The 18,365-nt window shown below is 35.2% G+C and overlaps 1 protein-coding gene across 3 annotated transcripts in view; it reads right to left on the reverse strand.

The window, feature by feature from the left end:
• UBE2E3 (ubiquitin conjugating enzyme E2 E3) overlaps positions 1-18,365 on the reverse strand; it is an 88,832-nt gene that overhangs the window by 14,362 nt on the left and 56,105 nt on the right. The gene's annotated exons all lie outside the window — the stretch shown is intronic.

Here is an 18,365-nt window from a genome sequence, read left to right on the forward strand (position 1 = left end):
ACATCATTAGGGAACTCCAAATTAAAACAGCAAGATGTCACTACACACCTATATGAATGGCCAAAATCCAAAACACTGACAACACCAAATACTGGTGAGAATGTGGAGCAACAAAACTCTCATTCATTGTTGGTGGGAATGCAAAATGGCAGAGCTGCTCTGGAAGATAGTTTGACGGCTTCTTACAAAACTAAACATACTCCTACCATACAATCCAGCAACTGTGCACCTAGGTACTTAATGAATTGAAAACTTATGTCTATACAAAAACCTACTCACAAATGCTTATAGTAGCTTTATCCATAATGGTCCAAACTTTGAAGCAAACAAGATCTCCTTCAGTAAGCGAATGGATAAAATGGTACATTCAGATGGTGGAACATTATTCAGCCCTTCAAATAAATAAGCTACCAAGGCATTAAAAGACATGGAGGAAACGTAAATGCATATTACTAGAAGCCAATCTGAATCATACATACTGTATGATTCCAACTATATGACATTCTTGGAAGTCAAAACTACAGAGATTGTAGAAAGATGAATGGTGGCTAGGGTTTAATGGGGAGGATGGGATGAACAGGCAGAACATACAGGATCTCTAGGACAGTGTAACTATTCTGTATGATACTACCATGGTGGATACATGTCATTATACATTCATCCAAACCCACAGGACGCAGAATACCAAGAGTGAACCCTAATGTAAACTAAAGACACTGAGTGATAACAGCGTGTCAAATGCAGGTTCATCAATGGTAGCAGATGTACTGGTGTGGTGTGAGATGTTGGTAGAGAAGAGGCTGTGCATGTGGGACAGCAGGTACATGGGTACTCTGTACTTTCTGCTCAATTTTGCTGTGAAGCTAAAACTGCTCTAAAAATAACGTTTATTAATTTAAAAAAATACAAATGAAGTTTAGAACAAGTAAATGTTTCCATATTAAAGCAAAAAGTACTGTTTCTTTAAGTGCTGGTTTATAGAAAGAGTTTGAAACACAATAATGTGTTTTAAAATCAGGTAATTTGGAACTCCGGATCACATTTTAACCACAGTAATATAAATGGTGGTTTCAATGCTGGCTCACAAGTCAATTTAAACCATTTCCCCCATAACTTTAAGTGAGGTACCATGTATGTGAAGATCCAGACTTTTCTTTTACTAATGGAGACATCAGGAGTACCTATCCTCCCCTCCAAATCGCTAATGCAGACACCCACCACCCTTTCTCCTCCTAGTGCCTTCTACTGTCTCTTGGCTGAAGCCTATAGAGTCCTACCTTCCCTGTGACACAGGAAGGTGGAGTGGGGGGAGAAGGTATGTGTGAACTAGACTAAACCACCTTTGTACTGGGAAAATGTGTCCCAACAAGAACAGCAGCTGCAGCAACAGCAGCAACCATGTGCACTGACTGAGCATTTGTACGTTGCCAGGAGTCACTACATTAAATGCTGTATATCTCATTTAATCCTCACAGTAATACTATGAGATAGATACTGTAACCTACCAGCTTCCCAGATGAGAAAACCAAGGCTCACAGCAGTTAAATAGCTTCCCCTAAATTCTCATGGCTAATAGGTAGGCAGACACAGTCAGCCTATCTAGAGAGAATACAATCTTAACCATATCTTTATTCTTTCTTTCCAAACTTCAATTGTTTTATAAGTGAACAGGTCTATTCCTGACTGCTTTGGGAAAAGTTTTATTTCTCTAGGTTGAAAGTAATTAGGAGATCACCATTTATTAGGGAAATATAAGACAATGGGAGAGGGGAAATGGCTTAGGAAACAATACAGGCAAATAATTCCACTAACTACAAAATAGACCTAGAAATCTGCTAGCAGTTCACAATTATCTTCCCATTCCACGCCCTCAGAGTGACCTCTTTCTGGTACACTTAAGGCCTTAGGAAGTCTGTGGTACATGTTGCTTATTAAGCCATACTGTGCCTTGTTGAGCATATGGATTCACTTTGAACCTGAAATATGTATTTGAGCCTTTGCAAAATTTTGCATACTTTCCACAAGACGAGTCAATGGAGAAAACAGAAACAAATTCATTCATTTATTCATTAAAGATATGAGTGTCTACTATTTTGTGCTGAGCACCTGTGCAGGAAACTAAAGATATAAAGGCCACTGCCTTCAGGGAGCTTACTGCCTACCTGGGTAGATAGTGATTAGTCAAATGCTAGCACACACACAAATGCAGCAGAAAATGTGCTACAGAGGAGAGGTATACGTACTTTGCTGAGTGACAGGAAGATGTGACCTAGTCAGGAAGTTCAGGGAGGATTCACAGAGTTCACCAATGTTTGAGATGATATTTGAAACTCTAAGTGGGAGTTAACTAGGAGAAGGTAGAAGGGAAGAGCTGGGGAAGACTGAACAGCATATGAAAATGCCCTGAGGCAGTAAGGAGCAAGGTGAATGGCAGCGCCTGGAAGCTAAGTCTAGTGTGGTAGAGACTCAAAGAGAACTGGGGGGTGGGGTGCGGTAAGAGATGAACTGAAGAGGGAATTAGTAACAAATACCCGTGCAGGACCCTGTTAGGCTATATTAAATAAACATCTTGTCTTTATCCTAAAAGCAACAGGGAGACATCAAAATATCTTAAGCAGGGAAGGGGGTCACACTAATATTTACATTTTGAAAACATTCCTTATATTGCTGTGTGGAAAATGGTCTGGAAGAGGACCAGAGAGGCTATGTCAGTGGACTACTGTGATAATTCAGGTAAAGATTATGGCAGACTGGACTAAGGTAATATCAGAGATAAAGGGAAGAGGATGGATTTGAGAGGGATTTAGGAAGTAAAAAATCAACGAAACTTACGTTTTTGGAATATGGGAGGTGAGGGAGAAGGAAATATCAAGAATAGTTCATAGTTTTCCAGACTGTACAACTGAGATGGATACAGATACCTTTTACTAAGATACAGACAATGAAAAGGGAGCTGGTTTTGGACACACTAGGATTAAGCTGCCTTTGAGATACACAAGAAATAAATATGTCAATGACGTGTGTGTGTGGTGGGGGAGGGGGGCTGTAAATATAAATTTGGGAGATCTTGGTACACAGGTGGTAACTAAAGTCCTGCAGATGGGATGAGCCAGACTGTGGAAAGAATACAGAGTGAGATGAGGAGATGACACCTGGGATGAGAGAACCACACGTAAGTCATGATAATATATGGCAGACCTGTGACAGGTGTGTAATAGAGGGACAAAAAAAAAAATAAATGGGAGCAAAGCAGAGGAGAGATTAATTACATGAAGAGATATGGGGGAAAGCTGGGTTTGAAAAGGATGTTATAGACTAAGGAAGACTTCATCTGGTAAGGACATGGGGATCATACCAGTTCACTGTGAGGAAAATAAAAAAGTAATTTGGAAAGATCTCTAAGACATATGTTAAATGGGGTTGGTGGGGGAACAAAAAAGAAGAAACAGAAAGAAAAAGGAAGGTACAGAACAGTGGATATGAAAAGCTATCTGCATGTGTATGCTGGCAATATAAACAGACTCTTTCTGGAAAGATACACAAGAAAATGGTAATAGTGGTTTCCTCTAAGAATAGTTCTCTACAGTAGAAAGAAAACCTACTTTTCACTGTATACTCTCTTCTATTCTATTCTGAATTGTTCATTATGTATAAAAAAAGTATTTTTTTTACTTGTTTCTTAATTTAAAAAGTAAGGGGGGGGTGGGTGGGAAAAAAACAACTGAAAACCCAGTGAGTAAAGCAGTAAGGCCACAGGAGAAAATCTAAACCATAAAGGTTTTTAAATAGGCAGAGTGAATTTGTATGATATGCTATGTTATCCTCAATGCTAGCACTCTGGCACTAGAGATTTCCTAATTCTGGAATAACAAAGATTTAATAACAGCTTTTAGATATCTTAGGTAGCACCCTTTCCCCCATTCTTTGCACATTATAAAGTCTAGAGCTCATCCAAAATTTAAGCCATTTTGCCAATGCATTGTAAATCTGTCTCACAAGTCAACCATATTTGACAGGATCATGTCATTTTAATTTACCACCTTCTACTTTAAGACAGAGTATGACTGGGTAAAATACAACTAACAAGCTGATAAATGTACCAAGCTCTAGTCTAGTTTATCATGAAGCGTAAACTAAGCACAAACTCTAAAAGTACCTGTTGTTTTTTTTAGTTTTTCTATATGTTTTGTTTTGAAGTTTGATTTGAGAGCCAAGTATGAATTGTGTTGTGTGCCGCATCTTTGTTCAAAACTTAATAATCCACGCTGAATCCCTGACCCGCAAAAACCTTTCAAAATTAAATAAATCTATTTCCTGTTTATGTTCTGTTTTATGGAAGATCTTTTTCCTTAGCAGATAATGTAATTATAAAGCTTTATAATATAGATAGTACATATAGATATAAAACTGTAAGTGACATACTCCCAAAAGTCAGGGCTAATGATTCATTTTTGTAACATTTACTGAGTAACCACTATATGCTGGGCACTGTTAGGTACTGAAAATAGTGATGAACAGAATAGACATGACCTCTGCCCTCACAGAGATTATACAAATACTAAACAAACACCACAAAATTATTAACATGAAATAATACTGGATAAATGCAAAGTTACTTACATAAGCGGAACATCTCCCAAAAAGGGTATAGGAAAAAGAGTACTTAACAAACTGATCCTTTGTTTTTTTTGTCCTAACACATCTAAGGAGTGGGTTATACTCCTGTCAGTTGACACTGGTTCACTCCAGTAATAGGGGGAGAGGGAGGGAAGGAACAGTGTGGAGAAAAACTCCCAGGTGATTTTAATAAGCAACCCTCTTAAGAACTACTAAGTTGCCGCAACTAAAGATCCCGTATGCCGCAACTAAGACCCGGCACAGTCAAATAAATAAATATTAAAAAAAAAAAGATAACTACTAAGTTCACTGATGGTATTACTACAGCTGAAACCAGGGGTTGCAACTCTGGCTTCCAAGTGGAATCACCCACGGAGCTCTAAAAATTACTGATTCCTAGGCTGTAGCCCTGAGAGATTCTGATTTTATCAGTGTGGGAGTGTGCTGTGTGATCTGAGCTTAGAGAGATTTAAAAACTCATCAGGTGATATAAAGTGCAGCCAAGATTCAAAACAACTTGGGGGAGTAGGAGATCTGACATGCAGAAGAATGGGAAATGACAGAATAGAAACACAAGAAAATATTCTAATTCTCAGATATGAAATAATTATCTAGGCTGTGTAACTGTTACTCTTATTGTACAGACAGATGTTAACAGGCTACGATAACTTCTTGCCAAAATTCATTATCATCTTTGGATTATAGTGAATTTATGAAGGTAATGCTACTCTGGTTGGGCTCAGCCAGGGGGATACCAGCCTCCCTGGACAACTTCCCTATCACCACCTCAAAAAGCTACAATGATAAGCAGCAGAATACAACAACTTGAAAAAAAAAATTTGTCAAATGAGAAAATGTCTCAAAAATATTCTTACTCATATAAGGCACAAATAATTTTGCCTATACATTTGTCTCTAAAAAGTAAAATGTTTTATGATAGTTTAAGATCCTTGCTCTTGCTGTTCTCTGCTTTCTTGCCTTTTCCCTCCCTCTCTGATTATAAACAGAAGCAGACTTAAAATCATAAATACCGAGTAGAGCAATTAGAGATGGGCAAAATACTATTTAAAATAGTATATTTTGCATTTAACATGTATCATTAAGTCTAGAACATTAATCAGTAACATCACTAGATATTATTATGACCACCGTGCTATAAAATACTTTTAAAACAGACCTGAACAGTTTCAGACCTGCAACTACCATTTGAGGTCTTTAGTAATACCATCTAAAAGAATATAAAACAGCAATAAGGTTCACTAAGAAGATCAAAAATATATTAATCTATGTGCCATAAAACAGTTCTATTGGCATAACACTGGAATATTGAAACCAGGTTAGAAATGTGAAATTAGAAAAGCAGTTGCTGCACTGTAAGCTAAAATACTCCTTAGGGTAAGACCTTAACACAACCTCCTACTGATGTTAACCCTGCATTCTCTATCACCTTGAAAGACCCTTTTTTTCCCCACTTCCATCTCTTACTATCTGGGTTTGCCCTAAAGTTCATCAGTCTTTAACTACCCTACTTTTTGTTATATATACCACAGATATCATTACACACACTATATATATTTATTGCTTAGAGATAACTTATTTCACATGAACTACATATAGATGGTTTCTAAATCTTTAATTGTAGTATGCATATTTTGCATTTATCACTCTGCTTCTTCAAGCACTACTTACTGAATGTTATACTTATCTGTCCAACTGTCACCTCAAACTCAACAAGGTCAAAATAATCTTCAAAATAAAACCCGGCCCTTCTAAAGACCAAAATTATAGTACTTGATAGCGAAAGTGTGGGAGGAACAGTCATGCTCACACATTACTGATGGGAGGAGAGAGGAGTATAACTTTTTAAAGGTTAGCTACATGTCTCAAGAGCCATTTGATCAAGTAATCCCACTTCCAAGAAGCTGTCCTAAGAGAATAAACAGAGATGTGGATAAAGATTTTTGTACAAGGAGGCTCAAAGTAAATTAACAATGAGACTCAAATGTCCAACAAAATGGTAATAGTTAAATGACGTGGTTTTCAATGAACTAGAATGTAGTCACTAAAAATCAAGATTCTGAAGATTTACTGACACTGGAAAATGCTGATACCAGATTAATGTGCAAAAAGGTCACAACACTGTATTAGTAGTAATCAAAGTGTAAAAAATATGTATATATATCATACTTTAAAGAGGATAGATGGAAACATTAACAGTGGTTATGTCTATACTGAAATCATAGTTGATTTTTATTATGTATATTTTTTGCTTTTGATTCCTATCAAATATTCTATAATAATTATACTTTTATAATCAGAAAATAAATGTTATTAAAAAAATAGCACTTTCACTTATTGTTCAAGTTATACAGACTTGAGTTTTAAGCTTCCTTCTTCTCCCGGCCCCATATCCAATCATTCAACAAGCCCTTTTAAGCAATCGTTCTTATGACACAAGAATGGAAGTAGCAAACTAACTGTATTGGGAAGGCTTAGAAATCCTCTGGAATCCTTGGAAAAATTCCTCATGTTTTTGCTCATGCCATTTCTCCCACCTCCATGATCATCACTGTCTCTTTCAATATACTTTATTGGAATTAATTAATAAATAGAAAGCCCTCCCTAATACTAAAGTGACTTCTCCCTCCTTCTGAACTAATTTAATACACACTGCTGTTTGGTTTTTTAGTTAGGTTACACAGATGGAGGGGCAACCAGAAGAAGAGCACAGCAGCTTGAGGTCAAGGCAGAAAACATGAAACATGTAAACAACCCCTGAAGGCACCGAATAGTAACATGTTACACAATAACAGCCTTGAGTTAACAGGACAAGACTGAGTGATGCTCAGTACATATTCTGTTTCCCAAGACAAGTCAAACATTAATTTTCAAACATCTGGAAAACTTAAAATGTTCTTGAAAACTGATGTGTTAGACCAAAGATACATGACAACTAAATGCAATATGGTATCCTGGAATGGATCCTGGAACCAAAAAGAGAATATTAGTGAAAAAAACAATAAAATCTGAATAAAGCCTGCAGTTCAGTTAGTAGTAATTTACCAGTATTAATTTCTTAGTTTTGACAGATATTAACAGAAGGTTTCACAAATATTTTCTCATTTCCAATTGCTTTCTATTGCCTAAGGCATAGGCACCATTACAGTACTAAGTCAATAGTGCTAAGGTCTGCCCAGATGAGAGAGGAAGTCTGCTTCACACTCCAATGCTCTTCTAGACTACGTTGCCTCGTGTCCAAGTCTTGGTTGTCATTCAATCCACCGAGTGAAAGCACCAGCCATGGAATGAATATAGTTCTATTTGACAAAACCTTATCACAATTTGCAGTATTAAGAATCCTTTTGTTTCACGGCACTCACAGAAAACCCTGACATCCATTTTAGCCATTAGTACATAAAATATATTTCATACTAAGCTTGCATTACTGTTCAGTGCCCCTGTGAGGAGAGGTAAAGGGCTTTGTCTCAAGTGCTATTAAACACTCTAAAATCTACTTTAAAAAGGAAAAAAAAAATGTCAGTGAATCTTTGAAGCACTACTCTTCACTGAACTTCTTTAGAGAAAAGGAAATGTGCTGAAGCACCCGAGGAAACACGAAGAGGCTGCTCGTGAAAATTCGAGTCTCCCGTTCTTCCAAGGTAAAGCCTATTTCATCTACTGCACAGTCCAACTCTTTGGATCAACCTAACAATACGACAGTAAGGAGAACACTTTTATAAAAATCCCAGGAACTGTTTTGTTAAATGACATTTAAACTATGATTACTTTGAATATTATAGGTGCTGAAAAGTGATCTCCTTTGTCATCAGGCTAAACAGTTTTTCCAGTATTTTAACTTATGATACACCTGAAAGCTCTAGTGATTACTCACCCTCATCCTTTATATTATACTTTACACTAAATAGAGATTACAATTTCTTCTAACCTTAGAAGTTTAGATGTTATAGCATTTTTATATGTCCCAAAGCAGCTAGTATAATGCTTTCCACATAACATTTAATAAAATGCTTGTTGAGTAAATGTCAAGCATGATAAAAGGCATCATGGCACAAGACTGATTCTTTATAAAAATATTTTTTGTCCTATCCACCAATTTTTTATTTTAGGTACATCAGAAATCAGGCACTGTAGACCGTGGTATGGATAAAAAAGATAAATAAAATGCCACATAACTAAATTTACAGAATGGTTGCAACACAGTGTAGCATGTGCAGAACTATAGACAGTTCAATGTCCCATGGAAGGATGAAGGAGGATGTATGAACTCTGCTTAACTGTGTAGAACAGAAGGCTCTATGCATGCCTGAATATAAGGCAATCCACCATTTTCCCAGTACAAAGAGAAAAAAAAGTTTTTTCCCTCCAATCTAATTACATCAATTTTTAGGAATCTCAAGCAAACAGTCAGCCATTTAAAATATTCACTAGTTTTGAGATATTTAAAATCACCCAATAAAATAAGAAATTAACTTGCAAATAATGCTTTTCTCTACTCATGTTTCATTAAAATTTTATTCAGCTCCTTGACATCAGTGTCCTCACCATCACCAGAATCCTTTTCTAGAGTACACAATTCTTCACTCCTAAGTTATCGAAATACAGCATTTTTTGATTCTACAATTGACACCATTATCACAAATTTTATGGTGGCCAAAAGTACGACTCGTACAATCTTTAAATGTTTTTTCGTTCAACCTAAAAGCATATTCATTATAAACTCAATGCGACCACTTATTACATTCCTTTTTACATGTTTTAATCAGCTTTGTTGAGTTATAATTTATAATAAAATTCACCATTTTGAAGCGGACAACTGGTTAAGTTGCAACAAGTATATATAGTTCTGTAACATCACCACAATCATCATACAGAACATTTCCACTACCCCAAGAGTTTCCTCATGTCCCTTGCAGTTAATCTCCTCTCCCCACCCCTATCCCCTAAGAACTACTGATCTGCTTTCTGCCATCACAGTTTTTCCTCTTCTAGAATGTCATATCAGTAGAGTAAGCAGAGTAAGCATATAGAGTAAGCAGAACTTTGAGACTGGGTTCATTCATTTAGCCTAATCCCTTTAGACTCATTCATGTGATGGCATGTATCAGTAGTTCATTCTACTACACAGATATATCACAATTTTTATTCACTCATCCAGTCTGTAGACACTGGATTATTTTCAGCTTTTGACTATTAGGACTACAACTGCTGTAAATATTCAAAGTACATCTCTGTAAAAACATGTTTTCATTTCCCTTAAGTAAATGCCTGTAAGTGGTATTGGCGGGTGTATTCGTTTCCTAGAGCTGCCATAACAAAGAATCACAAACTGAGTGGCTTAAACAACAGAAATTTATTCTCTTCCAGTTCTGGAGGCTAGAAGTATGAAATCAAGGTATTGGTAGGGCCATGCTCTCTTGAAGCTTCTAGGAAAGAACCTGCTCCATGTCTTTTTCTTAGTTGATGTTAGTGCCTGTAATCCTCAGCAGTCCATCTCTCCCCTCTGTATCCTCCTTGTCTCTCTCCTCTTCTTGGGAGAACACAGGTCATACTGGATTAAGAAATCCCTACTCAAGTAAGACCTTATATTAAGCTACAATGACCCTATTTCTAAATGAGGTCACATTCTGAGGTACTGAGGGTTAGGACTTAAACATACCTTTGGCGGGGGGTGGGGGGCGCGGGCACAATTGAAACTGAACAATGAGTCATACGGTAAGTGTACGTTTATAACAACAAATTGCCAAACTATTAGTCAAAGTGGATACACCATTTTGCCTTTTCAACCGCAAATGTATGACAGCTCCAACCACTCCACATCCTCCCCAACACTTAGTATGATTTTTTTTTTTAATTTTAACCATTCTAGTCTGTGTGTAGTTGTACCTCACTGTGATTTTAAATACATTTCCTTCATGACTAATAATGTTACGCATCACTGGAATTTATACAGTTTTGTAGGTGGCATGTACATTCAATCTTTTGCCCATTCTGAACTGGTTTGTTTTTCTTATACTTAAGATATAAGAGTTCTTTATAGGTTCTGGATACAAGTCTTTTATCAGACACAGGTTTTGCAAATACTTTCTCCCTGTTTGTGGTTTGACTTTTCATTTTCTCAATAGTTTTCTATTTTGATGAAGTCCAATTTACCCGTTTTTGTTCTTTTATTTCATGCTGTTTGAGGCCTAAGAAATCGTTGCTTAATCCAAGGTCATAAAAACTGTCTCATATGTTATGTTCTTGACGTTTTATTACATTAGCCTCTACATTAAGACATGACCCATTTTGAGTTAATTTTTATACATGACGCAAGGCAAAGGTCAAGGCTCACTGTTTTGCACGTGGATATGCAGTTATTCTAGCACCATCTGTTGAAATCCTTTCCCTAATGAATTGCCTTGGCACATCTGTCAAAAATCAACTGACCATTTTTGTGTTGATCTATTTTGGGGCTCTCAAGTCTGTTCCACTGATCTATATGTCTATCCTTATGCCAATACCACACTATCTTGATTACTATAGCTTTATACAGTATGTCTTGGAATCAAGTAGTCCGAGTCCTCCAACTTTGTTCTTCATTTCCAAAAATTATAATGTCCAAGGTGGTACCAGTTGTATCCAGCCAGTACTTCCATCCTGTTCATTTCAATTAAAAATTTGGTATTTCAATGATACTACTCAAGAAAATGAGGATTATGTCTCTGCTGTTTAAAAAATGTACTGTATTGATATTACCTACCACACTGGAGACTTAAATATATAGATAAGTATAAATACGTACTTCGAGTGTGTGTTATGTGGATATATATACACACTTACTTAAGTATGTGTGTATATACTTACTTTAATATATACCTCTAGAGTTCAATATCACATAAAATAAATCTTGAATCCAAAGACAGCTGACTACTGAAGGATTAAAAAAATTCGTTATAAGCATATATTGCCCATTATGTGACCCTCCTCTTGTCCCCATACTGCCATTGCCAAGAACCCTGGGAACATATAAAGTAAAACTTGTATTAACAATAATAATTATTTTAAAGTGAACTCATACTCTTTAGGAACATATTTAAAAATCAATAGAATGATGAAAATTCTTGCGCATAAAAAAAAGAAAAATTACTAGTTATAAGGACTAGTTGTTCTTACAACTAGTAATTGTGGCAGCAAAAAGAATACCCCAGGAAAAGGAATATTTTATGAGTGTGTGTATAACAAATACAAATATTCTTATAAGGATATTTTATATATATCATTATATATCCATCCTTATATACCTTATATATCTATGTCCGTCTATCTCCATATATATACTTTCATATATATCTTTGCATCATACAAATCATCAAACAGCAGGTACCTTAGAAATTTTTCACTTGGAGTATTAAATTTTCATTGCTGAAAATGGTTTTGTCCCTTAAAGAGGATGCACACAAATACTGCAACAAAATAGTTCTTTTGCTATATATACACAAAAATTAAAGGTTATGAATACTAAGCCAGAATTTTGTCATTTACCTACATAGAATTTATTTACCTGGAATTATATAAAATACTAGTATCTTACCTTACCCCTTTCTCTACCTTTCATAAATTACAAGTCTCAAACCAATTCCTCCCTGAAGATATTATTATATATCCTTTAACTTTAGAAAAATTTCCATGACAATGATAAAGTTGTGTTTTCTATTACTAAAACCATTTCACCTGTCCTTCATATTTTGTCCTCCTCAGTACCTGCTTTGAAACTTCAATATAAATAGAAATGAAATACAATTCAAAAACATACTAAAATTTGAGTAGGGCATAAACTAATATTACATCATGCTAGCTCCAAGAAATTTCAGATAGTGTTACATAATCCTAAAATTACAAGAAACATTTGCCCATAAATTTCAGTGATTCTGAATCATAGTTGGGAATAAGGAAGCACACTTGAAAATTATATTTTTTCAATCTCATTTCCTTTGCATGTCCAAATTATGGTGATACACTTAAAATTTTCTCTTTTACATTCAGAGACTGTCAATTTTTCTTATTCAGAAAAAAAAAGAAATACCTGGTAAAAAGATTGAGAGAGTTAACTATAAAGAAATGCACACAAATGAGAAAGTTCTAAGATGCAAAGAACATATGCAAAAACAGTGAATGAGTCACTGTAATATTTTTTGAAACTTCATTATCCTATCCATACTATCTATGTTACAGAGGTTCCCTTTGATAGGGGTTATTTGAATAAGTTAGTTAAATGATTTTTCTGTAGTCTATATATATGAAAGAATAATATACATTTTTATCAGTGGAAGCTGACTCTACAGAGAAATAAATGTCACCAATTAAAAATTAATGTTGAATATGTTATTTCATACAATTACTACCAGATGAATAAGTAGGGCTGTGTTCTATTTTTCCCTCCCTTTGAAATAATGAGGTTCACTTTAGCTTTCATAAGATATTACTTCAATATGAAAGTTCAGAGATGTCTCCCAAGGAAAACTGAACACAGAATCTGCTTAAAGTAGCACTAGAAGATTCTGCTTCTTCAGAGAAGAAAAACCTCAGAAGAGTGATTATCAGTAGGTTTTGGTTTCCAGGTTTTGCTATTGGAGTCCTTCCCTGATGTAGGTTTCCCATTGCAGAAAATAACTCTTGGATGATAAACACAGGTTACATGGAATTTCCAAAGTGGCATTTGTGAGCCTGGCAAACTCTGAGTTAGACAGAAACAATGGCATTTAAAAAATTGTTAGTCTGGAACCATTTCAAATCAGGAAAGGAGCTAATTGGAGTTAAAATGTTCCAAAGTCTTTGTGTTACTTGAGAGGCTGTTAAGATATTAACTTAGAACTTCTTTAAGTACTTAGAACTTCTTTAAGTAGGCATGGTAAAATTTCAAGGGAACCGTAAGAAAACAAAAAGTGTGTATCTTCTAAAAATAAAGAGGAAAAAAAATGAAAAAAATAAAAAGAAACTAATAAACATGTGAAAAACCTACAATAAATTTAAAAAGGGAGAAAGAAGAAGTGCAAGAAGGTAATAGTGAGACAGGGACAGGAAAAGACAGAAAAATAGGAAGTACTAAGTAGATAGTAGAAACAAGCCCCAGTCCAATAAATATAAATGGATCACTTTTCAAAGATTGTCAAAGTGAATTCTCTCTGTCCCACACACACATACACACAAAGAGTAATAAGGTATTTTTAAAAGACAAAACCCCAAAGCTATAAAGATAAATGTTTCAGGGAATTCCCTGGCTGTCCAGAGGTTGGTACTCGGTGCTTTCACTGCCATGGCCTGGGTTCAATCCCTGGTTGGGGAACTAAGATCCGCAAGCCAAAAAAAAAAAAAAAAGATAAACATTTCAATTTACTGAGGCATATGATTTCAAACTTGCTTTAGCTAATAAAACAGCCTCAAGATACACTGCTATGGGAGAGATTAAACAAATGCACACATTTTCATGCTTGTTTTTGATAAGTAGGAAAAAAAAAGAAGATATAAAATATCTGAACACACAATTACTGAGCTTTATATAAATGGAGACAAACAGAACCCTAAACCTAACAATCAGAGAAGACACATTTTTTGAAACATACTGAAAATACTTACAAAACCTAACAATGTATTAGGCCCAAAAGCATATCTCAACAAATTTTTAGAAGCACAGTATCAGAGGAACCACAAAAACAGTACTTAGAGGTAAATTTACAGTTCACAGGCTTACATTACAGAAGAAAAGTTGATGATTAGTGAGCTAAATACTCAAACTAAAAAAAACTACAAAGAGAACAACAGAATAAGCTACAATAAGTAAGAAAGGATTACAAAGTTAAAAGTATAAATTAGTGAAATAGAATACAAACACAAAATAGAGAATCAACAAAGATTAAAAGTTTTTTATTTATTTTGGCCAAGACTAATGAAATATACAAACCTGTGACAAGACTGACTGAAAAAAGGCACAAACAACAGACAAGAAAAAAATCTTAGACAAATGGTCCTACTCCTAGAAAAATATTAATATAACTTACCAAGAGAAACAGACTATGAGAATATTGCTATGATCAATTAAGAAGTGGACTAGCAGATAATCTCTACCTTTTCTTTATGCCAAGCCACTCCAAATATAAAATTACCAGGTCCAAATATTGTTTTACAGAAGAGTTCTATTAAATTTTAAGTAGATTTTAAGTAGAAGATCATTCCAATCTTAAAACTCTTTGAAGAACCAAAAAATTTCTTCTGAGACCAATATAACCTTGATATTAAAAACAGGCTAATAAAGCAGAATTTTTTAAAAAGAGTTAAAAGCTAATCACACTAACGAACATAGACGGAAAACTCTTAATAATAAACCACATCCAAAAGTGTTTATATTAAAAAGGATGATACATCATGACCAAATTGGGAATGCAAAGTTAGTTTGACATTAGAAAAATTATACAAATGCAATTTCTCATATTAATAGACTAGAGAAAAAAACACTATTTCTTTCAATAGCAGATAAGCATTTGATGAAAATTTTAATACCCAATGAAGAGTTTCCATAAGAACAACACAAACAACAAAAATACCGTCTTAGAAAAATAGAAAAAAGGACTTCATTAACTGATAAACAGTAATCTTTCAAACATACACATCAAACATCACTTTTAAAGACAAAAATTTGTACCACTCTGTTTAAAATCTCAAACAAGACAGGAAACCCACTTATGACCTAGTGGATATTACAGTAAGATAAAGAACTAAATGGAAAAGGGATTAAAAAGGAAGAAAGAAAACTGTCATTTGGAGATAATAAAATTGTCTACATAGAAAGCACAAAAAATGTTTAAGTAAATTATTAGATTTGATAAAAGTGTTGAGGCAAGGTTGCTAAATACAAGGACAGAAAAAAAAGTCAACCTAATTTATAAATAGAAGAACAGGAACAAACTGAAATTTTTAGATGATGTAATTTACAATACATATCATCAAAATTCTGAATACTTAGGAAAAAATCTAGTAAAAGATGTACAATACTTACATAGAACAAGTTATAAAACATAACTGTAATCAAAGAAGTCCTAAATTAATGCGGTAATGTATATATTCATGGACAAAGAGATTCAACATTTTTAAGAATTTCACTTCTCTAATTTGATAAACAAGTTCAATAAAATTCCAATCAAGACCACAAAAAGAATTTTTCAAGAATTTGATAAGCTGATTCTCAAATTATATGGATCAGTCAAGCAGCTCCTGATGAAGGAGGCATGGATTCTTGCCCTAACAGATATCAAGACCCAATAGAATTTTAGTAATTAAAACAGTACCATGTAGTATCTGTGAAGAGATAGAAAATCTGATCAATAAAACAGAAGAGCCCAGCATGGAACCATGCACAGAATCATGAAATGATAGAAATGGTACTTTAGTCAACAGAGAGACTATTTAATAAATCATACTAGAACAGTTATCCATACGGGGAAAAATGCAACTGGACCATGAACTTACACTATCCAAAGAACCAATTCCAAATAGATTTAAAATAAATATGAAGGACAAGACTTTAAAAATAAAATATTGATAGTATCTTCAAGACCTTAGAGCAGGTGAAGAGTTCTTAACCATGACCTAAAAAAGTTCTAACCATGTAAGAGAATGATACACATGGGCTAGGGGAAAAAAATCAAGAAGTCTGCAGAGTGTCAGTATTGATAAGCATATATAGCAAAGAGAATTACTGCACTCTGCTGATGAGACTATATAATGGTGCATGACCAATTTAGTGTTATCTTGCACGGATGAACACGCACATACCCTGTGACCCTAATTCCACTCCTAGATATACACGTAAAGAATTTACTCACATATACCAGAACACATGTTAAATAATCATCACATTAAATGTGTTCATGACAAAATAAACATTGAACACTTGATATTCCCTACTATAGAATATATCAAGGTATTTTCACATAATGAAATATTTAGTATGCAACAGTGAAATTTAATGAACTACAGCTACATGCCATGGCTCAAATAAATCTTGAAACACAATTTAAGAGAAAAAGGAGTTTCACTTCCCAAAGATGGCAACACTTAAGACCTGTACCTAAGAGAAAGGCCCCCAAAATATCAGCTCTGAAAGGCAATGGGACATATGTCCTTGAGACCCACAAGGCTATAATGAAATGAAAAACAGGTCTTAAAGGGCACAAAGAGACTCACCAAGGCTATCCCACAGAGCCCAGCACAGAGCAGCTGACTGAAATACCCTATCTTTGCATAAAAGAGGTCATCTGCTTATCTTGAAAGCTTCTACCTGAGGGCAGGCCTCTAATTTAATACACATCTAGGGGCCTACAGAAATTCTCCCCAAAGAACAGGAAGCCAACGGGTATCATCTTCACTCTCTCCTACTTGACTCCAGGTTGTTGGTATCTCCAATCTCCAAGGAACTTGTGCAGAAGTCTGGCTCCGCCCTCATACCCTGGATCTGATGGCCAGCAGGGCTTGTGATCAACAGATGGTAGCAAACAAACAATTCTTAATTGGCTATCACCCCAGGGCTCAGGGCAGAGAAAGCACACAGAAACACTCATCTCCCAGTCCTCCCCAGAAAGAGGTATATCTGAACACTTTAAAAGATACTACCTGAGAATTTAGCTTCCAATTTGCCTGAATCTAGGTGCTGATTAAGAGCCTTCCCCTTGGGACACTGACACACCCTGAATTACTGGGAGCAACTAAGAACAAAGTAGGCTGGCTTGTACTATTTCAAGGTTTCAAAGACAACTAAGAGCTAGGGCAAAGTTAAACAATAAAGTTCATCTACTACACTAGGGCACTACTCCTTTAAGAGATGGCTGAATTATCTAATGCATAGAAACCAACACAGAGTCAAGGAAAATGAAGAATCAGAGGAATATATTCCAAACAAAAGAATAAGATAAAATGTCAGAAAAAGACCTTAATGAAACAGAGATAAGTCATTTACCTGATAGAGAGTTCAAAATAGCTGGCATAAAGATTCTCACTAAAAAAAAAAAAAAAAAAAAAAGATTCTCACTGAGGTCAGAACAATGTATAAAGTGAGAATTTCAACACAGATAGAAAATATTAGAAAATACCGTGCAGAAATCACAGAGCTGAAGAATACAACAACTGAACTGAAAAATAGAATAGAGGGGTTTCAACAACAGACTAAATGAGGAAGAAAAAAGGATGAGTAAACTCAAACAGAAGGCAGTGAAACTTGGGACTTCCCTGGCGGTGCCGTGGTTAAGGCTCTGCATTCCCAATGCAGGGGGCGCAGGTTTGATCCCTGGTCACGGAACTAAGATCCCGCATGCTGCACAGCATGGCCACAAAAAAAAAAAAAAGGGGGGGAAAAAAAAAGGCAGCAAAACTCATCCAATCAGAGCAGCAAAAAGAATGTAAAAGAGTGAGGATAGCATAAGGGACTTATGGAAGATGGTCAAGAGGACCAATATTAGCATCACAGGGCTCCTAGAAGGAGAAGTGAGAATCAACTGGACAAAAATTTAAAAATATACAGAAATCTGTTTCATTTCTATACACTAATAATGAACTATCAGCAGGAGAAAATTTTTAAAAATTCAATTTAAAATTGCATCAAAAAGAATAAAATACCTAGAAACAAGATAGAAAACCCATATATAAAGCCACACACACATGGTCACCTTATCTTTGATAAAGGAGGCAAGAATATACAATGG

The sequence above is a fragment of the Grampus griseus genome (genome assembly GCF_964374135.1).
Source record: "Grampus griseus genome assembly, chromosome: 7".
Classification (NCBI taxonomy): Eukaryota; Metazoa; Chordata; class Mammalia; order Artiodactyla; family Delphinidae; genus Grampus; species Grampus griseus.